We start from the raw sequence: 23,801 nt of genomic DNA on the forward strand, positions 1-23,801 counted from the left end.
TTCCCACTCATTTTTTTCTCCTTTCTCCTTAATACCCTTTCACTATTTTTATATTCCCCAAATGAATTAAACCATATAAGGTGTGTCCTTCTCTAATTGACTTATTTCACTCAGCATAATACCCTCCAGTTCCATCTAGTCAAAGGAATTGCGGGTTTTTTGTCATTTCTACTGGCTGAGGAATATTCCATTGTATACATAGACCACAGCTTCTTTATCCATTCATCTTCCAGTGGACACCAAGGCTCCTTCCACAGTTTGGCTATTGTGGACATTGCTGCTATAAACATCGGGGTGCAGGTGTCCCGGCGTTTCATTGCACCTGTATCTTTGGGGTAAATCCCCAGCAGTGCAATTGCTGGGTCATAGGGCAGATCTATTTTTAAAGCAAGAGAATTTTGTTGAGGCTTGATGCTCACAAACAGGGATCTGGGGTAGGATGCTGCACTGCCCTGAGCCTCCTCGCATCTCCCAGGTGCAAAGGCTACAGAATCTAAGGGAGGAAACCAGACCCCACTAGACACAGAGGTTAAAGCACAGTCCCCCCCATCTGAGTCTGGGTCTGCAAGGGGCTTCCCATCTACTTCCTTGTCCCTTGGGTCTGAGCCCTGCTCTCAAACCACAAGCTCCTCAGCAGCAGCCCCTGAACCCTGGCTGATTTGCATGACCAGCAGGTGTCTCCAGCAAGGGGATAAGAGAGGCCTGGGAGGAACCTCTGCCCAGGTTGGGATCTGGGGAGCAGAATCAGGGTGCCTCCACCATGGCTTGGACCCTCCTCCTCCTCAGCCTCCTGGTTCACTGCATAGGTACTGAGCCCTGGCCACTCCCTGGCAGGCATCAAGGTTCTGGGTCCAGCCCAAAAATGCCCCTCAGTCTAGAACAGGGTGCCTAGAGGGGGTAGGACCCAAATGAAAAGACTGGAGGGGTGGAGTCATCCCAATGTGCTCACTCACTCTGTGAGAGCCTGAGGGGCTGCCCTGACCCAGGGAAAATTAATGTTGTCTCCTTTGTTCAAAGGCTCCATCCACGAGCTATGCCCATGATACCAGGGGTGAGATGAGGGGAGGTAGAACCAGACACCTAGAGGGTCACTGAGGCTGAGATCAGGCAGGTGGGGTTCTTCTTGTGATGAGACCTGGAGCTGGGAACCCACCTCTCTTTTTCTCTCTTGCAGGTTCTGTAGCCTCCTATGTGCTGACCCAGCCACCATCAGTGACTGTGACCCTGAGGCAGACGGCCCGCATCACCTGTGGGGGAGACAGCATTGGAAGTAAAAATGTTTATTGGTACCAGCAGAAGCCGGGCCAGGCCCCCGTGCTGATTATCTATAGTGATAGCAACAGGCCGACAGGGATCCCTGAGCGATTCTCCGGCTCCAACTCGGGGAACATGGCCACCCTGACCATCAGTGGGGCCTTGGCAGAGGATGAGGCTGACTATTACTGCCAGGTATGGGACAGCAGTGCTGATGCTCACAGTGACACAGGCAGATGGGGAAATGAGACACGAACCCTTTATACCATCTGTGTCACTCTCCCATCCACCCGGGGGCTGTGCACCAAGCAGGAGCGGGTCTGCCCCAGGCCCCCTCATCTGAGGTCCCCAGACCCTCCCCCCTACCCAGTCCCCAGCAGGTCTCAACTCAGCTGAGCTCTTGAAGCCCTGGGGACCTTGGTAGAGCCTTCCCTCCCTGAGTGGACCTCTCAGGAGCAGGAGACATCGAGGGTCACCCACAACTCTCTTCTGGCTCACATGGCCCCCCACTGCTGCCTGGAGCCCCTGACAGCTCACAGGGGTACAACTCTTGGGGTAGTGCTGTGGCCCTGAAATCTGCTGCCCCAGGATCTGTCCCTTCTCAGAGAGCCTCAGATGAATGATGTCCTGATGCCTGGATGCTGGCCCTGCCTCATGCTCCCAGGTCCTGAGAGGTCCCGGGGATGAGCTCCCTGCAGGGAGGAGGTGTCATCTGATGGCTCATCTCTCTGGATCGCTCTCCTTCTGCCCAAGCTGATATCCCTTCTCCTTCCAGATATTTTACACATGCACTTCTCCAACTCAGAACCTGATTCCAGGAACCCATTCTAGGGTGGCTGGCATCACAGCCACAGTCCCCAGGGAACATAGAAAGCCTCTGGATATACACCCACAACCTCCTAGTATGAAAGGAGGTCAGTCTGTCAATGCGACACATAAGAAGCCACTGAGTCCCCCTTGTCCACAGGAGATCCACTCAGATCCACACAAACCACAGCCTGCAAATAAGGGGAATATCGAGTCCTTGTTTCCACCTGATAATGTGCAGCTGTCTCAATACAACCACAGATAAGTTCTTTCTCCCATAGGAGGATACAAGCTACGCTTCTGTCTGTTAGGGATATTGATCTGTGTCTCACCTGATTTGTCATCCTCAATGTTGATACTGAGAAAGTTTGCTCCTGTGAACACACCTGATGTTAGGTGCTGATGGGATAACACAGGTGGAGGAAATGGAAACATCTGATGACAATGTAGCCAGGTGCATTCCTGCCACAGAAGGAGAAACACTGGATCCTTCTGTCCTGCTCATTTCAGCCACTACCCTGTGCTCAGAGGGGGTCTGTAACTACTCTCCTCACCATGAACCCCATGAGCCCCTTCCTTCAGAAAACACCTGAGCTAGTGATCATACCAGCCACTGGGTGGGACTACAGCTTCCTTCGGGAATTCTAGTCCATTATCGGACCTGCTGAACTGGAATGTGGTACACTCATGACTTTATCACAAACCCAGGGAGCTCCGTGGATTCCCTTGAATCCATTCATACCCCTGCCTCCCCCAGGTGTACAGAGACACCAGTTCCCCCGTGACAGCACAACTCACCCCAGCCAGCACCCTTACTTCTCCTGACTCATTCCAAGAGGAGCTGAAGGGAGACCGGGTACACTCGCTGCCCCCATAGCTAGGCAGGTAGTGTTCCCGGGGCATCCCCCAACCACAGGACACACTTGTCTGCTAACACAGACTATATCATTTTTAAAAATATTTTCTTTATTTATGAGAGAGAGAGGGTGGGCAGAGATATAGCAGAGGGAAAAGCAGGCTCCATGTGGGGACCCTGATGTCAGACTTGATCCCAGGACCCCAGGATCAGGCCCTGAGACAAAGGTAGACACTCAGTCACTGAGTCACCCAGTTTCCTGACAGAAACTAATCTTGAACCATTCTTTCCCACATCACTACAGGCTCTGAAGTGAATGAGCACAGGTGCCCAGAGCAGGACAGTTAAGTCCCTTGTCCCAGGGGCCCCAGTAGGACCTAGGGAGATAAGCAGAGGAAGCGAGACTTTCCATGGAGCCTGGACCCCCACCCTGTGAAGCTCAGTGAGCACACAGTCCCCAGAGGAGGGGAGAGCCCCAGGATGCAGGTGCAGGTGGAAGAGGTGAGGGAGGGTGAGTCCTGGGCATCAGTGGGTGGAAGAGCTCCCAGTGGAGCCGGTGGCACTGGTCCTCCGAGGACCACACTGTGAGCAGATTCACCTGTATCCGACCGCTCCCGACACAGGTGATGGGACCCCAGGGAGACACAGTGAGGCACCAGGGCCAAGCTGTCCTTCCCAACAGACTCCATGGGATCAGGGCCACGTCGTCACCTCTGTCCTCACGGCTCCCTCTAAGGCTGGGACAGTTACTGTGGAATAAGCGTCCCTGTCTCCCTGACGTCCTCTCTCCTGGCCCCCTCTCACTTGCAGGCCCTGACTCCCCTGCCCCGAGGCTGACATTCACTCCGTGTCCATCACCTTGGCCGGCACAGGATCCTCTGCTCAGGGAATGAGCTCAGCTGTGAACATGCCTCTCTGCCCAGCAGAAGCCAAGCCCGTCCCCCAGCCTGTCATACAGACATGAGTGACCATCCAAGCCCGATTCTGAAGCTGTAACATGGGGGAGATTTTAGAGTTTTCAGGAAATCTGCCAAGTTTCAATCTCTCAAACCTAAGACATACTATGTTTCCATACTATCCTTCATCCTCTTAACTCCAGTGACTAGTCTTTATGTTTAAGGATAAAGGACTCCAAAAGGGGAAGAAGGAGTAAAATTCTTTTATGTGCTTAATACATATGAAGCACAATTCCAAGAACTTCACGTTTATTTAATTCTTTAATCGCAAATACTCTATGAATAAGCATTCTGATCATCACCCCAATTTGCAGGTGCAGAAGCTGAGGCATGTAGGATGTGTAACTTGCCTGAGGTCAAAGCTAGAAAGTGGCCAATCCAGCAGAAAATCAAGATAGTCTGATCCCCAGAATCGCTGGTCTTCACCACCAAATTGTGGCCTCTCGTTGTGCTTTCAAAGCTACAACATGGCCTATTCTGAATGCTCCAAAATATTCTCTCACTTTTTCGAAAAGCAAGTGACTGCTACTGGGGATTTGCAGAGCAGCTGGGCCATCAGAAATAAAATTCAGGGCAGCCTGGGTGGCTCAGCAGTTTAGCACCACCTCCCGCCCAGGGCATAATCCTGGAGACCCGGGATCCAGTCCCACATCAGACTTCCTAAATGGAGCCTGCTTCTACCTCTGCCAGTGTCTCTTCCTCCTTCTCCTTCTCTACTTTTCTCATGAATAAATACATAAAATCTTTCTAAAAAAAGAAACCAAATTCAAAACAATACATTGGGAAAAATTTTCTAGCAGCTACATTGTGAAAAAGAGAAAAAATGAATAGCTTTTGATTTCATAGCACAGTTTGTTTAGTTCTATTACTTGAAACTATAATACAATATGAATTAAAGGTAAAAACATCGATGTATTTTACCTTATTTTTATACTAAGTCTTTGATAACTCATGGATCCTTCATAACTACAGCCCATCTCTATTGCAACTACCCACATTTCATTCTCAACATCTATCTACACCTTGTAGCTGCACACTAGACTGTGCAGGTTCAATGAATGAAGTTTCCTTAGCGTAAATGTCCTTGCAGTATAGACTCACAGCCAACAAGCTGTTTTTCCCAGGGACACACTAACTCCAACACCATGAACATCCCAGCACCCTTCTGAACAGACTCAGGGAGAACAGTCACTGGAAGAAAGAAGAGAAGATTATGATTGGAGGGTCCCAAAAACATTGGAAGAGGGGAGAAGGAGCATAGTAAGAGGGCAGAGCAGGGACGGATGGAAACTCGGGCTCTGGGTTGTGTCTTGCATTGGAAACCACTTGCTCATCACTCGGTGAGGCTGAGAAAACATTCTATCTCTCAATGTTAGCATCCTCATTTAAACAATTGGTGGAACATTTGTGCCTGAAGCATGCAGCTGTTTATTTTTTTTTAATTCCAAATTTAGGTGGAGCATATAAACACTCATCAAGGGTCTAGCATCTCTTGGGGACTCAAAAGGAGACATTATGATGAACTGCCAATACATGTGGGGTGACATTCTCCCAGGGTACACCAGAGGGAACTGTGGTCTTGGTTTGTGACCCCAATTAGTCCAAATCCCCTTGTCTATGCCCAAGTGCAAAGAGTGTGACTGCTGCTTCCTGTAAAGATGCTTGTGTTGTGTAAAATCTCTCCACTCTTGAAACTCACACCTGGTCCTTCTTCTGACCTCTGGAAATTACCGTTGTGAGGCTCTTGGGTACAGGGTTCAGACAAGAGCTTATTTAGACAGACACACTGAAGGACAGAGAATAGATTTGCATCTGATGCTCCTCCTTCTCTTAACTGCACAAAGAGGATAAGATGGGTGTTGGAGAGTACAGACCCGGGTGAGAAGTCTCAGAGCAGAACTCCTTGAAGCCTCTCCCCACCATGGACTGGGTCCCCTTTTACCTCCTGCCCTTCATTTTCTCTACAGGTCGGGATTCCAACTCCCTGACCTTTCCCTTCAAGCACAGAACCCCTGGCCACTGTCTGCTACATTCAACATCTTTCTTGTCTTTTGTGTTTTCAGGTTTCTGTGCTCCTCCTGTGCTGACCCAGACTCCAAGTGCATCTGCCTCCCTGGAAGCCTCGGTCAAGCTCACCTGCACTTTGAGCAGTGAGCACAGCAGTTACTATATTACCTGGTATCAACAACAACAACCAGGGAAGGCCCCTCGGTATCTGATGAAGGTTAACAGTGATGGAAGCCACAGCAGGGGAGACGGGATCCCCAGTCGCTTCTCAGGCTCCAGCTCTGGGGCTGACTGCTATTTAACCATCTCCAACATCCAGTCTGAGGATGAGGCAGATTATTACTGTTTTACACCCGCTAGTAGCAATAGCCACAGTGACACAGACAAATGGGGAAGTGAGCACAAAACCTTTCACCCTCTCTCTACTCTTTCCTGTGGGGATTCAGGGGGAGCTGCAGCCTGTCCTTCTTCAGGGCCCTGAGACCTATGACTCTTCTTGCAAACTCTGTCATGCTCTACCTCTGTTCCAAGAGGAAGGTCAAAATTTAGGTAATTTTGGCAGAGAGAATTCTCTTTCCTCTCCATAATTCTTGAAAAGACCCGAACTACCCAGGCAAGAAATTGAGTCTACGGGATATCTGGGCTGACATGACTCCATGAGCCGTCAGACCCGGTGCCATCCATGATGGGTCCCTATTCAAGGAATGGACATAGATCTCCGGGTGGTGGTGTTGAGGGAGGAGGTCAATTCAGTGAATATCTTCACTGTCACTTCATCATGAAGTATAAAAGGAACCATTCTAGTGTTGAACATTCAAAAGGAAACATTAGATCCCCGAGTTAGGCAGGACCAAGAACCTTGAGTCCATCATGGGTGCAAAGCTGGGACTAGATGAGGAATATAGTGTGTATGTTAGGATGTTGTGGCAAGACCACCATGGAGCATGGAATGAGTTTCTCCATCTATAGTTGACTCTTAACTTCTGATGCCAGGAAGTGGTCCACATGCTGCCTACAGGACTTTTCCAAGTTCTCTCCTGGGACCACATCAAATAGCATGGAAGGGGAAGCATTTTAATGATAAATATAATAACTCCCCTGAATCTCAACCCAATTAGTGATCAACCTCTAATCATATGACCGGGCAGTTATAGTGGGGCAAGTTTACTGGGCTTGTAGATTTCCCCTATCATTTGAGCATTTAAAAACCAAGCATTTTCATATACACCCACACTTGTGGGTTAACGTTGAGCAGTTGTATCAAGGAAGATAACCCTGTTCCCCTGGCAGTGACTTGAGCAGGGTTGTGAGAGTTTTTGGTGTTGGACCACAGAAATTCATGTTGGGTACCCCTAATGATGGATCCCAGCGATGGAAAATCCAGGAGCAGCCCATTTGACAACTCCCAAGTAGGTAGGAAGAGTAGAGTTTTTCTTGAGAGAGAGTGTGGGCAGGGATGCAGGAGGAGTGGGACGAGAGGTGAACACCAGGTCTCAGAATTGTAGTGTCTCTTTCTAGCTTGTGGTTGGCTGGAGTCACAAAGGATCCCAAGAAAATCCTCCTCACTCAATAAAAGATTATTCTCTGCCAAGTGCTTGCAACATGTGACTTTGGTGGGATCTTTCTCCACGACTTCCATTGGTAGGGAAGGCAATCAAGAGGACTGTAGGGAAATAAGATTCAAACCTGTAGTGTGAATCATGCCACTTCCCAGCTCACCTGTGCCTTCTCGTGTTTATAATGTGGGGAACAAAAGTAACCCAATACTTTTAATGGACAGACAGATGGACAAACTGTAGAAGTGATGACAGTGAATGAAAAAGGGATGGAGGGGAGGAGCAAGATGGCGGAAGAGTAGGGTCTCCAAATCACCTGTCTCCACCAAATTACCTAGAAAACCTTCAAATTATCTTGAAAATCTATCAATTCGGCCTGAGATTTAAAGAGAGACCAGCTGGAATGCAACAGTGAGAAGAGTTCGCGCTTCTATCAAGGTAGGAAGACGGGGAAAAAGAAATAAAGAAACAAAGGCGTCCAAGGGGGAGGGGCCCCGTGAGGAGCCTGGCTGAGGCCGGGGCGAGTGTCCCCAGGACAGGAGAGCCCCGTCCCGGGGGAACAGGAGCTGCATCAAACTTCCCGGGCAGAAAGGGGCTCGCAGGGACTTGGAGCAGGACCCAGGAGGGCGAGGATGCCCTCCGGCTCCCTGGGACAGTAACAGCAACTGCGCGCCCAGGAGACTGCGCCGAGCTCCCTAAGGGCTGCAGCGCGCATGGCGGGACCCGGAGCAGCTTGGAGGGGCTCGGGGGCGGCTCCGCAGAGGGGGCTGCGCGGCCCCGGGAGCAGCTCGGAGGGGCTCGGGAAGAAGAAGAGGCTCTGTGCAGAGGGGGCTGCGAGGTTCCAGTAGCAGCTCAGAGGGGCTCGGGCGGCAGCTCCGCGGAGGGGGTTGCGTGGCTCCACCCAGGAGCGCGAATCCAACAGCGCAGGACCCGAAGCACAGGGCGCCGGGACACAGCCCAGGATCCCGCCTCCCCCCGGGACAGGCAGAGGCCTGGATGGCCCAGGACAGCAAGGAAGCTCCTGCCCGGAGCTGAGCAGATCAGCGGCCCACCCCGGAGCCTCCAGGCCCTGCAGACGGAGTTCCTGCCGGAGCTGAATCCAGGTTTCCAGACCTGGCCCCGCCACTGGGGCTGTTCCTCCTGCGGCCTCACGGGGTAAACAACCCCCACTGAGCCCTGCACCAGGCAGGGGCACAGCAGCTCCCCCAACTGCTAACACCTGAAAATCAGCACAACAGGCCCCTCCCCCAGAACACCAGCTAGACTGACAACTTCCAGGAGAAGCCAAGGGACTTAAAGTACACAGAATCAGAAGATACTCCCCCGTGGTTCTTTTTTGTTTTGTTTTGTTTTGCTTTTTGATTTGTTTCCTTCCCCCACCCCCTTTTTTTCTCCTTTCCTTTTCTTCTTTTTTTCTTTTTTTTCTTTTTTTCTTTTTTCTTCCCTTTTTTTTCTCTTTCTCTTTTCTTTCCTTCTTTCTCTCCTCTCTTTTTCTCTTTTTCCCAATACAATTTGCTTTGGCCACGCTGCACTGAGCAAAATGACTAGAAGGAAAACCTCACCTCAAAAGAAAGAATCAGAAACAGTCCTCTCTCCCACAGAGTTACAAAATCTGGATTACACTTCAATGTCAGAAAGCCAATTCAGAAGCACTATTATACAGCTACTGGTGGCTCTAGAAAAAAGTATAAAGGACTCAAGAGACTTCATGACTGCAGAATTTAGAGCTAATCAGGCAGAAATTAAAAATCAATTGAATGAGATGCAATCCAAACTAGAAGTCCTAACGACGAGGGTTAACGAGGTGGAAGAACGAGTGAGTGACATAGAAGACAAGTTGATAGCAAAGAGGGAAACTGAGGAAAAAAGAGACAAACAATTAAAAGACCATGAAGATGGATAAAGGGAAATAAACGACAGCCTAGAAAGAAAAACCTACGTTTAATTGGTGTTCCTGAGGGTGCCGAAATGGACAGAGGGCCAGAATATGTATTTGAACAAATTCTAGCTGAAAACATTCCTAATCTGGGAAGGGAAACAGGCATTCAGATCCAGGAAATAGAGAGATCCCCCCCTAAAATCAATAAAAACCGTTCAACACCTCGACATCTAATAGTGAAGCTTGCAAATTCCAAAGATAAAGAGAAGATCCTTAAAGCAGCAAGAGACAAGAAATCCCTGACTTTTATGGGGAGGAGTATTAGGGTAACAGCAGACCTCTCCACAGAGACCTGGCAGTCCAGAAAGGGCTGGCAGGATATATTCAGGGTCCTAAATGAGAAGAACATGCAACCAAGAATACTTTATCCAGCAAGGCTCTCATTCAAAATGGAAGGAGAGATAAAGAGCTTCCGAGACTGGCAGGAACTGAAAGAATATGTGACCTCCAAACCAGCTCTGCAAGAAATATTAAGGGGGACTCTTAAAATTCCCCTTTAAGAAGAAGTTCAGTGGAACAGTCCACAAAAACAAGGACTGAATAGATATCATGATGACACTAAACTCATATCTCTCAATAGTAACTCTGAATGTGAACGGGCTTAATGACCCCATCAAAAGGCGCAGGGTTTCAGACTGGATAAAAAAGCAGGACCCATCTATTTGTTGTCTACAAGAGACTCATTTTAGACAGAAGGACACCTACAGCCTGAAATAAAAGGTTAGAGAACCATTTACCATTCGAATGGTCCTCAAAAGAAAGCAGGGGTAGCCATCCTTATATCAGATAAACTAAAATTTACCCCAAAGACTGTAGTGAGAGATGAAGAGGGACACTATATCATACTTAAAGGATCTATTCAACAAGAGGACTTAATCCTCAATATATATGCCCCGAATGTGGGAGCTGCCAAATATATCAATCAATTATTAACGAAAGTGAAGAAATATTTAGATAATAATACACTTATACTTGGTGACTTCAATCTAGCTCTTTCTATACTTGATAGGTCTTCTAAGCAAAACATCTCCAAAGAAACGAGAGCTTTAAATGATACACTGGACCAGATGGATTTCACAGATATCTACAGAACTTTACATCCAAACTCAACTGAATACACATTCTTCTCAAGCGCACATGGAACTTTCTCCAGAATAGACCACATATTGGGTCACAAATCGGGTCTGAACCGATACCAAAAGATTGGGATTGTCCCCTGCATATTCTCAGACCATAATGCCTTGAAATTAGAACTAAATCACAACAAGAAGTTTGGAAGGACCTCAAACACGTGGAGGTTAAGGACCATCCTGCTAAAAGATAAAAGGATCAATCAGGAAATTAAGGAAGAATTTAAAAGATTCATGGAAACTAATGAGAATGAAGATACAACCATTCAAAATCTTTGGGATGCAGCAAAAGCAGTCCTAAGGGGGAAATACATCGCAATACAAGCATCCATTCAAAAACTGGAAAGAACTCAAATACAAAAGCTAACCTTACACATAAAGGAGCTAGAGAAAAAACAGCAAATAGATCCTACACCCAAGAGAAGAAGGGAGTTAATAAAGATTCGAGCAGAACTGAACGAAATCGAGACCAGAAGAACTGTGGAACAGATCAACAGAACCAGGAGTTGGTTCTTTGAAAGAATTAATAAGATAGATAAACCATTAGCCAGCCTTATTAAAAAGAAGAGAGAGAAGACTCAAATTAATAAAATCATGAATGAGAAAGGAGAGATCACTACCAACACCAAGGAAATACAAACGATTTTAAAAACATATTATGAACAGCTATACGCCAATAAATTAGGCAATCTAGAAGAAATGGACGCATTCCTGGAAAGCCACAAACTACCAAAACTGGAACAGGAAGAAATAGAAAACCTGAACAGGCCAATAACCAGGGAGGAAATTGAAGCAGTCATCAAAAACCTCCCAAGACACAAGAGTCCAGGGCCAGATGGCTTCCCAGGGGAATTTTATCAAACGTTTAAAGAAGAAACCATACCTATTCTCCTAAAGCTGTTTGGAAAGATAGAAAGAGATGGAGTACTTCCAAATTCATTCTATGAGGCCAGCATCACCTTAATTCCAAACCAGACAAAGACCCCACCAAAAAGGAGAATTACAGACCAATATCCCTGATGAACATGGATGCAAAAATTCTCAACAAGATACTGGCCAATAGGATCCAACAGTACATTAAGAAAATTATTCACCATGACTAAGTAGGATTTATCCCTGGGACACAAGGCTGGTTCAACACCCGTAAAACAATCAATGTGATTCATCATATCAGCAAGAGAAAAACCAAGAACCATACGATCCTCTCACTGGATGCAGAGAAAGCATTTGACAAAATACAGCATCTATTCCTGATCAAAACTCTTCTGAGTGTAGGGATAGAGGGAACATTCCTCGACATCTTAAAAGCCATCTATGAAAAGCCCACAGCAAATATCATTCTCAATGGGGAAGCACTGGGAGCCTTTCCCCTAAGATCAGGAACAAGACAGGGATGTCCACTCTCGCCACTGCTGTTCAACATAGTACTGGAAGTCCTAGCCTCAGCAATCAGACAACAAAAAGACATTAAAGGCATTCAAATGGGCAAAGAAGAAGTCAAACTCTCCCTCTTCGCCAATGACATGATACTCTACATAGAAAACCCAAAAGTCTCCACCCCAAGATTGCTAGAACTCATACAGCAATTCGGTAGCGTGGCAGGATACAAAATCAATGCCCAGAAGTCAGTGGCATTTCTATACACTAACAATCAGACTGAAGAAAGAGAAATTAAGGAGTCAATCCCATTTACAATTGCACCCAAAAGCATAAGATACCTAGGAATAAACCTAACCAAAGATGTAAAGGATCTATACCCTCAAACTATAGAACACTTCTGAAAGAAATTGAGGAAGACACAAAGAGATGGAAAAATATTCCATGCTCATGGATTGGCAGAATTAATATTGTGAAAATGTCAATGTTACCCAGGGCAATATACACGTTTAATGCAATCCCTATCAAAATACCATGGACTTTCCTCAGAGAGTTAGAACAAATTATTTTAAGATTTGTGTGGAATCAGAAAAGACCCCGAATAGCCAGGGGAATTTTAAAAAAGAAAACCATATCTGGGGGCATCACAATGCCAGATTTCAGGTTGTACTGCAAAGCTGTGGTCATGAAGACAGTGTGGTACTGGCACAAAAACAGACACATAGATCAGTGGAACAGAATAGAGAATCCAGAAGTGGACCCTGAACTTTATGGTCAACTAATATTCGATAAAGGAGGAAAGACTATCCATTGGAAGAAAGACAGTCTCTTCAATAAATGGTGCTGGGAAAACTGGACATCCACATGCAGAAGAATGAAACTAGACCACTCTCTTTCACCATACACAAAGATAAACTCAAAATGGATGAAAGATCTAAATGTGAGACAAGATTCCATCAAAATCCTAGAGAAGAACACAAGCAACACCCTTTTTGAACTCGGCCATAGTAACTTCTTGCAAGATACATCCACGAAGGCAAAAGAAACAAAAGCAAAAATGAACTATTGGGACTTCATCAAGATAAGAAGCTTTTGCACAGCAAAGGATACAGTCAACAAAACTCAAAGAACCTACAGAATGGGAGAAGATATTTGCAAATGACATATCAGATAAAGGGCTAGTTTCCAAGATCTTTAAAGAACTTATTAAACTCAACACCAAAGAAACAAACAATCCAATCATGAAATGGGCAAAAGACATGAACAGAAATCTCACAGAGGAAGACATAGACATGGCCAACATGCATATGAGAAAATGCTCTGCATCACTTGCCATCAGGGAAATACAAATCAAAACCACAATGAGATCCCACCTCACACCAGTGAGAATGGGGAAAATTAACAAGGCAGGAAACAACAAATGTTGGAGAGGATGCGGAGAAAAGGGAACCCTCATACACTGTTGGTGGGAATGTGAACTGGTGCAGCCACTCTGGAAAACTGTGTGGAGGTTCCTCAAACAGTTAAAAATATACCTGCCCTATGACCCAGCAATTGCACTGTTGGGGATTTACCCCAAAGATACAAATGCAATGAAACGCCGGGACACCTGCACCCCGATGTTTATAGCAGCAATGGCCACGATAGCCAAACTGTGGAAGGAGCCTCGGTGTCCAACGAAAGATGAATGGATAAAGAAGATGTGGTTTATGTATACAATGGAATATTACTCAGCTATTAGAAATGACAAATACCCACCATTTGCTTCAACGTGGATGGAACTGGAGGGTATTATGCTGAGTGAAGTAAGTCAGTCGGAGAAGGACAAACATTACATGTTCTCATTCATTTGGGGAATATAAATAATAGTGAAAGGGAATATAAGGGAAGGGAGAAGAAATGTGTGGGAAATATCAGAAAGGGAGACAGAACGTAAAGACTGCTAACTCTGGGAAACGAACTAGGGGTGGTAGAAGGGGAGGAGGGCGGGGGGTGGGAGTGAATGGGTGACGGGCACTGGGGGTTATTCTGTATGTTAGTAAATTGAACACCAATAAAAAATAAATTAAAAAAAAAAGAAAAAAGAAAAAGGGATGGAGATAAAGAGCATTCCCTGTTGTCCTTAGATGATAACCAACCAGGGATCCCTGGGTGGCACAGTGGTTTAGCGCCTGCCTTTGGCCCAGGGCGCGATCCTGGAGACCCGGGATCGAATCCCACGTCAGGCTCCCGGTGCATGGAGCCTGCTTCTCCCTCTGCCTGTGTCTCTGCCTCTCTCTCTCTCTCTCTCTCTCTCTCTCTCTCTCTCTCTCTCTCTGTGACTATCATAAATAAATAAAAATTAAAAAAAAGAAAAGATGATAACCAACCAGTGAGGGAATAACAAGTACAAAGCCTTGGTTGAAAGGGTTCAAAGGATTTCATTAGTGGTCACTTCTGTTCGTCATGTTTATAACAGGATCAAGGTCACAGTCAGGGACCCCTGGTCAGGTCTTCTGATGTGAATTTAAGTAATGAACAGCTTCAAGAATGAGTGTCATTTGCTGGATTGGACATTCAGTGCCTGTTGGCTTTGCAGATTGCCCGGAGATCCTGAGACCAGGAATGAAAATTTATGTCAAAAGTTCTTGTGTAGCCTGTGACCTTAGCAGAGTGCTCCAGATTGGAAGTCCTTTAGTATCATTGTCTCATTCAGGGATCTCAAGGGCTTCTTGAGCTATTTATAATTTAACAGAAGGAGCGCCTGAAACAGGTGACACGAATTGTCAGGAGGAAGATGGAGGTGATGCCACGGACACTGTGACAAGAGAGGCCAGGCAGGCTGAGCCAACAGTGAGAGTATGTTCAAGAGATCTACTCTCCCAATACCCCCACTACCTCCTCATTCTGCATCTCCCACCCTTCTTTCCTATACCTCTCCACCCTTCCCTCTGCCATCACTCTTAACTAAAGTTCTCACTTTCAATCTCTTTCTCTAGTGATGTCTGCAATATTGTCCAATAGTCATCTCCTACTGAATTCTGCTTAATTCATTGTCCTATACTGTGTGTTCCCTTTGCATGTATTCTATTCACACATTATTTTTCTTCCGTAGGGCATGTATGTTTTTGCATCTGTCTGCCTGCCTGACTTGATTCTCCAAGGGTCACAACAGGAAAAATAATGATACTGAGTCTGTCATTGACTAGAAGTCATGGGTGACAACCAGATTTCCTAACCTTTATTTACAGGATTGGAGCCCTCATTTCCCCAGAGGTGAGGGTTGTTGGAAACTGCTGCTCCAGGAATTAGTTCTGCTGAAGAGAGCTGGCACAGCAGGGACATGCCCCCTTGCCCCCTTCTTGTTTGCAGTCTGTATCTGATGACCCCTGCATGTGGGTGGCAGAGAAGCAGGACCTTTACCCACTATTCTGTACGACTCTGGAGAACACACCCAGCACCAGGGCTCCCAAAGGTTCTATTGCAGCCCTGGCTGGGACAATCTGACACGCCACTGTCCTCTGCTCATGCCTGCTTCTTCATCTTTTCTTTAACTCAGATGTGTGTTTCCTGTAGATCTAGATTTCCTGCACAGTACTCTCTAAGTGAAAGTATGCTCTTGGGAATCTCCACATCTGTCTATTTGGTATATATACTCAGGAGTGTAATTTCCGGGTATCTCTAATCTTCTTGAGGAACCACAATATTGTTTTCCAGAGTGAGTGGGCCAGGTTGCATTCCCACCAACAGTGAAGAGGGATCCCCTTTCTCCACATCTGTGCCAATATTTGGTGTTTCCTGTCTTGTTAATTTCAGCAATTCTAACTGGTGTAATGTGGTATTGCATTGTGCTTCTGATTTGCATTTCCCTGATGACAGGTGACGTGGGACATTGTTTTACGTGCCTTTTGCCTAGATGTAGGTTTTTTTGGAGAAATGTCGGTTCATATATTTTGCCTGTCTCTTGACTGCATCTTTTGTTTTTGGGTCTCGTGTTTGATAAGGCCTTTATGGATTTTCGATACTAGCCCTTTATCTGATATGTCATTTGCAAATATCTTCTCTCCCGCTGTCACTTGTCTTTCAGTTTGTCGACTATTTGCTTCATGGTGCAGATGCTATGTATCTTGATGAAGGCCCAATAGCTTATTATTGCTTTGTGTCCCTTCCTTATAGAAATGTGACTTGCAAGAAATTGTTGCCTGTGTTCTCCTCTAGGATTTTGATGGATTCCTGTCTCACATTTAGATGTTTCATCCATGTTGAGTTCATCTCTGTGTATGCTGTAAGATAATGGTCTAGTTTCATTCTTCTGCATGTGGCTGTTCAATATTTGCAACCACATTTGTTAAAGAGACTGTCTTTTTCCTTTGAAAGTTCTTTCCTGTTTTGTCAAAGCCTAGTCGACCATACAGTTGAGGGTCCTTTTCTGGGTTATCTCTTCTGTTACATTTTTGTACATGTGTATTTTTGTGCCAATATGATGCTGTCTTGAGGATCACAGCTTTGTAATATAGTATGAAATCAAGTATTGTGATGTACCAGCTCTGGTTATTCAAGGTTTTTCTGGTTCCATACAAATCTTTGGATTATTTGCTCTAATTCTGCAAAAATAGTCCATGGTATTATGACAGGGATTGCACTGAATGTGTACATTGCTCTGGGTAGCATAGATATTTTAGTAAAGTGTATTCTTCCAAAATGAGCATGGAAAGTTTTTCCATCACTTTGTGAATTCATCAATGTCTTTCATAAGTGTTTTGGGATTTAAGGTACAGATCCCTTACCTCTTGGTTAGGTTTATTCCTAGGTATCTTACAGGTTTTGGTGCATTTGAAATAAAGGGTCCTGAAATTGAGCCCTGTATCTCACTTCTTGCTGAGCAAGGAGACTGCTTGTCACTCTCGCTGCCTCTCCCCTCACTCATGGGGTCTCTCTCTCTCTCGCTCTCATTGTCTCCCTTCTCTCTCACTTCCTCTCTCAAATAAATAAATAAAATCTTAGAAAGAAAAGAAATACAAATGGAATTTGCATTGTTTTTCCACCTTTATTTACATATAGATATATAATACTGTGTGATTTGAAGGTATACAACATGATGTGATACACACATATATTGTAACACGATGACCCCAAATGTGGGTAGTTAAAACATCCATCACTTCACACGCTTGACTTTACATTCTCTGTGTGTGTGGTAAGAACATCCAAGATCTACCATCTTCACAACTTTCAAGTATACAATACAGAATTGTTACCTATAGCCACCAAGCTGCACATTACATCCCAATAACTTACTCATCTCATAACTGGAAGTCTGTACTCTTTGATCAGCATATTGTCATTTCTCCCACCCTCTGACCCTGGTAACTATCCATCTACTCTCTGTTCTTATGAGTTATGCCCTTTTAGATTCTACATACAAGTGAGATCATAAAGTATTGATTTTCTGGCTCACTTATTTCACTTAACATATTGCCCTCCCACTTCATACAAGTTGTCACAAATGACAAGATTCCCTTTTTCCATTAGAGCTAAATAATATTCCCCTGTGCATGTGCATGTGTTTGTGTGTGTGTGTGTGTGTGTGTGTGTGTCACTTGCTTTGTCCATTAATCTATGGATGAACACTTAGATTGTGTTCTTGTCTTGGTGATTGTGAGTGATGTTACAATGAACATAGTGATGTAGATATTTCTTTGAGATATGATTTAATTTCTTTGGATTTATATGCATAAATGGGATAACTGGGTCATAGGGTGGTTCTGTTTTTAATTTACTGAGGAACCTCTATGAGTCTTCCATAGAGTCCCACCAACAAATGTTAGATTCGGATTTGCACATGTTGAATCTACATTGACCAGTCAACACCAGATGAATGAACAGGAGGTAAATATGGGTTGATAGAGTTAGAAGTGAATAGGATGTTGAGGTTTTTGCATTCTCCATTATCATGCCTTTGGGTTATATAACATGCCCATTTACATGGTGGTCTACAAACAACTTGCTGAAACATAAGAGATCTGAAGGTGGAGATGTGTGCAGTGACCAGAACGTCTGGAGACATATTCCATGGCATGAAACAGTAAACACACTCCAAAGGGCTGGATTTCCAGTGACAAATTCGTGGATTTAAGAGCAAACTAAACTTTCAGGGCAACCACATTGCAAAAATGTGGCAAACCACATTTCTGCCACTTTGCCAGCTGCTTGTGCCTCAGAGAGGAAGGGATTCAACATGACCAAGGTCATGGTGATATTCAGGGAAATCCACATTAGAAAACGCCAGTCCTTGGGCAGCACAGGTGGCTCAGCAGTTTTGCACCACTTTCAGCCCAGGGCATGATCTTGGAGTCTTGTGATTGAGTCCCACAACAGGCTCCCTGCATGGAGCCTGCTTCTCCCTCTACCTGTGTCTCTGCCTCTCTCTCTCTCTCTCTCTCTCTCTCTCTGTTTGTGTGTTTCTCATGAATAAATAAATAAAATTTTAAAAAAGAGAGAGAGAGAAGCCAGTCTTGCCAGGCGTCATAGCACCGCATGTGACAAGAGAAGGGATCACTCTCTGACCTCCTGCTTGTGAGAAATTGGCATTGAGAGAAAAGGGAGCATTTACCAGCTCACCAGAGCCATGACAGAAATGTGACACAGCTGTCCTCCTCTGCTCGCACACAATCCAACTCTGCATTCCCAGATATAGGAGCCTCCTGCCTGGGAGCAAAGTGAGCTTCCGACAGGTGTGAGAGGACAGAGCCATCTTGTTCATGGGGAAAGATCATGTGGGCTTAGCTGAGGTGTGACCCACATGGACTCACATCCACATCGTTGCTGACCCTATAGGAGGAAACATCTACATTTGAGAATCATCTGTCACTAAGAGAGTTATATCTTTTTCCAAGACTTGAATAAATTTGTTATAAGCTGTGTTTATATTCATGATTCTGACTTTGAAATGGATTTTTAGGACACCTACATGAAGTAAAAACAACAGAGGGAAATATCTTAGAAAGGAAAAGGAGAGGTTCAGGTTATTTCCATTTCTGGATTACATCCAACTTGATATCTCAGTGAGGATAGGGAAACACAGGACAGAAAATATTTTCTCCTCAGAAAAGCATGGACTCTACAATTTGAATATTCAATCTGCAACGTAGCTATTGACCTGATCAATTATGACACATCCTATAATTTTTAAGGGAAATCTCTAGGACTAAAATTATAATCCCAGGAATTTTTCAGGTTAAAAGATCCTGAAAAGGTCTACCTCATGGATTATAATAGAAAGATACAAATCACTGGCTTTCTCAGGAACAGCCCAATGAATGGGCTGCCACCTTCCCTTCCAGGTAGCAGGTGTCACTGTGGCCAGGTGCAGCTGTGGCCAACATAGGCAGCTGGCAGAACAGAGAGGAAGAAGCTCAGGACGTGGGACGTTCTGGCTGAGGTTGCCCCACCTCCCCTCTCAGTCTGGGCAGCCTTCCTCACCTGGTGCAGGGACCGCTGGTGTCCTGTCCATGCCAGCACCTGCTCCTCTATCTTCCTCTCCAGGGACCCTGGACCAGACCTCCCTCCTCTCCTCCTTTCTCTGTCAGTCAGGTACACTCCTCCTCCTGTTCCTGCTTAGCTCAGCTACTCTGTGAGCGGTTGGTGAAAGCAGTGACAGGTCATCCACCGGGACCACAAAATAGGAGGCAGGGGGTATGAGGTGTCTGTTGGTCCCTGAGACTGGAATCAGATAAGAGGGGAGAGGAAAAGCATAACCATTCTCCTAAATAGCCCCATCCCCCAGGTGACTTAGAGAGAACTCAGGACCTGTCTGATCCCTCCTGGTGTCAAACATGTCCCCACCCAGCAGATTCACATTGGGGGCCCCTCCATGCTCCCAGCACCTTCCAACAGAACTTGACTGATTACCTGGTAATGGCCTCTCCCCACACCTGACACACCCCTCTGTGCCCAGAACACTCACCTTAGGAGAAAGGTCCAGACTAGACCTGAACTGGAGTGGAATACAGGCCCCTCAGCTTGGTCCTGTTCTCCCAATTCTCTGACCAATTGTACTGTGCTTCCCGGGGGCACTGACTGGGCTTCTCCCACACACAGCTCCCTGTGTATTCCTCTTCCCATCATTGGAGCAGCAGCCAAGTTCCCTGTTCAAGAGGAACTGTGTCCTGCTCATGTAGCATTCCCAGGATGGAAGGTGGGCAGACCAACGTGGGTCTGAAGAAATGTCTTTTTGCGGGTAGCTCTTCTGTTTCTGCTTTTGGGGCATTAGTCATAAGCCCTTTGGCCCTTCATACCTGAAGTTGAGGCAGCCAGGAGCCATGCATAGGGGTCATTCCACACCAGCACAGCATAGGGGCATGACAGGTACAGGAGCTGAGTGGAGTTCACATCTGTTTTACCACAATTTTAGGGCATGTTGTTGGCGATGCCCAGGTACTTGTGCACATCAGCCATGTGACCATCGATGTCCTTGGCTGAGAACTGAGGTGAACACAGCACTGGTCCTCCTGGAGGCTCCCATGGTGATGGCTGGGCAGGGCTGCCTCGGCCCAACACACCAGCGCTACCCATCGTGATCTCCCTAATGTTCTTCTTCACAGCCCTTTTTTCTTGACTTACTGTTTGAAGACAATATAATGCATAATACATATAATATACAACATCAATGTGAATCCACAGATTATGTTGTCAGTAAGGTTTCTGGTCAATAGGACGTTATTAGAATGCAAGGTTTGCAGGAATAAGAGTTATGCACCTTTCATGGCATGGGTGTCACCATCCCAACACCTGCTTTGTGCAAAATCAACTGTAATAGGCAGTTTTTCCTGACATGTTCCAAAACGAGATGACTGCTAGACTTCCCAACTCGTTTTATGTACCATGTGTCAATGATACCAATAGTACACATCACTAGGCAGCTTCAGATCAATACCTTTTATATACACCTATACAAACATCCTCAACAAAATGCTATCCAATCAAATTCAGTAACATAGAAAGATTTCGACACCACTAGTAACTGGGATTTCTTAAAACAATACAAGGTGTTCTATCAGAGGAAAAGCAATTAGTACAACATATCTTATTGATGGAGTAAAGTACTAAACTCACATGATTATCTCAATAGATGCAAAGAGCATTTGACCAATCCAATAATCTCTCCTTAGAAAAAAACAATAAGGAAGGCATATAAGGCAATTTTCCTATGTCTGATAAAGGACACTTGTCAAAGTCCTGTAGTGAAAACGCTATGTTGGTGAATCACTGCATCCTTTTTCCATAAGATCAGAAACAACAAAGACAAGCATGTCATGTACTGAAAGCTCTGTAAACCAGCCACGTATCTTCCTCTACCACAGCTGTCACAGGCTTGTCCCCACTGGCAGTAGTTGTGCCAGACAGAGAATAGTTAATGCAGCAGGAGTTAGGGTTCTGGGTTCGGGCCTCTCACTCAAGCAACTCACCTGTGGCTTCCGGACATCATGAAGGCTGATGTTCATCTTACTTCTGTTAGATGATGGCCAGCTGTAGTTAATGCCCTAATTCCTGGCAGGATTGAGCAGATGGCACCCAGTCCACGCAGGCAGTCAGGTCACCTGGTGATTTCGTGGCTCATAGGGAATACAGAGCATCTGTCACGTTCAGTAGCAAGCCAATGTGCTTGCCAGATGGAGCTTTCTGATGATACAGATATGAAAAAGTTAGTAAGCTGCGATGTATTCCAGTTCTAGAAACACCGTCACCAACTGACAGATCCCAACCTGCTCTACAAATGAGTCTGGTACTGATTTGGTCTCACTGCTCATTGTGATAATGACACCCCCCTTCTCATCGGTGATAAATGGAACCGCGTGTCTCATAACAACGTGAAGGTCTCATCCACTACAGCTTTGCTACACAATTCAGAGTTCACAATCACTAGAAAGCGCACCACAGTATATATGTGCACGTGCACATACAAGTATACTCATATATGTGTATGTGCACAAATATAAATATCAAGGGTTGTGTGACAGGAGCTTCAGATCATGCAGGACACACTGGGGTGAGCCGCAGAAAAGCCAGAGTGACTGTGGCTGCAAGCGGGCTGCTGCTTCCCATTGGGGGCACAGAGAGGTTCACACAGGGTCCTCTTGTGACTCACCTGTCCTGAAACATACAGCGGGAGATTTCTTTCTTTTTTTTTTCAGCAGGAGATTTCTAACACATCACGCCTGCCCCTCAAATTTTTAACCTATGAGAAAACATCATCTTAGAACTCAACGAGTTTTGAATCACAGCCACCTGAGCTCCTCACTGTCACTACGTCGTCAGACCACCCAGACTGTGCTCCAAGTGACTGGCTCCAAACACACTTCAGGCTGGTCCCTGATTCCCATCCTGACAGCAGCCCCACAGTCACCCCAGCAGAGAGGCGCCTGCAGCCTCTGCCCACACATGGCCTGCCTGTCATTATGTCTGATCTCACTGCTTTCTCTGCACATCCTCCAACACTACACGTGTTCATCTGTCATTATTTTATCCATTCATTGTCTTTTATTATCCTAATTAGTCAGGAAGTTTTGACACATGAAGCCAAATGTCCATGGACCAGGAATTAGGATGAGAGCAGTGGGTTCTCCATCCCCATTTGGACCACTTTCCTGAACCTCCAGCAGCCCTCGTGGAGCGGCCACCAGAGGACAGCAGATGTCACCTGGCAAAGCCACCTGCATAGGGGGAGGGCCTGGGCTTCAGGGATTCTGAAGAGGGAAATGGGTCACCCTCCCTCACCACTGAGACCTGAGGGAAAAAGTGTACGTTTTTTGCAGTATCACCCTGACGTGGATGTAAACTTCGGATTCAGTGTCTCTGTAGAATGTGATTTTGTCTCTAGCACAGGTCTAGGATTTTGTGCCTCCCCAACTCACCCTATTCCTGCTATGCTCAGCAATGGTCAAACCATTCAGAAGCACTGGGCCTGTGTCTAGTACTGAGTGCAGCCTGGGGATACTGAGGCACCACATCTAGGACCTGCCTCAGTAACTCTCCCCAAGGAGGACCACCGACAGCCCCTCAAGGACTCCATAAAACTCTCTGTGCACGTGGCCAGCAGGACTATTTTTCACCCTTTGCTATGATGACACAACTACACTAGTGGGGATGCAAGATGGATCGTCTGAGTCCTAAACACACAGCATGATGGCTTTTGGACATCACCCAGGATTGTCTGCACATTGACCCTTTTAAAATGCACTACACTGTACCCTGCTCTCTGCTCTGTGTAAGAAGGCAGTGGGCTAGGCCAGGGCATTTCAATCTGGGACAAGCACAGGAATTGCACTCGTCCTGCCTCCTGCAGCATGTATTAGAGCTGTCTCGGTTGGGCGGGGCTGGGCAGGGGAGGCAGCTGCCTGAGGGACACTGGGCTCCCTGGTCCTCACATTTCTCAGGTGACAGGGGCTGCAGGATGACCTGCAAGTGGGAAGCTCCTGGGCTGAGTCCTCCTCCACCAGCCGATACAGCACAGCTGCATCAAGAGCAGCAGGACAGAGGCTGGGGTTGCCCAGGGGGTGCCTCCCAGGGACACCAGGCCCGGGGGTCAGCAGGGGTCCAGGGGTCAGTCCTCACAAGCAAGTTGGGATGATCCCTCCTAACTCCAAGGCTGAAGGGACCTTTTTCTGAGGGTCACACACACAGTGACACCCAGGACACTGCCCGAAGTCCTGACCCACTGAATGTCTCACATGGAAATACAGCTTCCCCGCTATTTCCCCCCAGTGCAACATGGAGCTGACTGGTCCATGCTGGACACTTGAGAACACCCTGAACACTCTCCTTTTGCCTCTCCTTCTCATCTCCAGGCAGACTTTCCCCAAGGCTGTAACTTCTTTGCTCAGGAGTCTCTCAGGGGAAAGGAGGCAGACCACGCAGAGCCCCTCATGGCTTGAATGAGCA

The 23,801-nt window shown here is 46.2% G+C and overlaps 1 long non-coding RNA gene and 1 pseudogene across 2 annotated transcripts in view; both read left to right on the forward strand.

The window, feature by feature from the left end:
• The first annotated feature begins 534 nt into the window (after window positions 1-534).
• The window catches only part of LOC144299438 (immunoglobulin lambda variable 3-9 pseudogene), a 37,731-nt pseudogene continuing 14,464 nt past the window's right edge, over window positions 535-23,801 (forward strand). Inside the window, exon 1 of the transcript XR_013366174.1 lies at window positions 535-806. The product of XR_013366174.1 is annotated as an immunoglobulin lambda variable 3-9 pseudogene (transcript). The remainder of the gene's footprint in view (window positions 807-23,801) is intronic.
• LOC144299556 (uncharacterized) lies at window positions 5,666-6,135 on the forward strand. The gene is made up of 2 exons (XR_013366248.1): window positions 5,666-5,840; window positions 5,937-6,135. It is a non-coding gene; the product is annotated as an uncharacterized LOC144299556 (long non-coding RNA).

Source organism: Canis aureus, chromosome 27 (genome assembly GCF_053574225.1).
Source record: "Canis aureus isolate CA01 chromosome 27, VMU_Caureus_v.1.0, whole genome shotgun sequence".
NCBI classification, from domain to species: domain Eukaryota; kingdom Metazoa; phylum Chordata; class Mammalia; order Carnivora; family Canidae; genus Canis; species Canis aureus.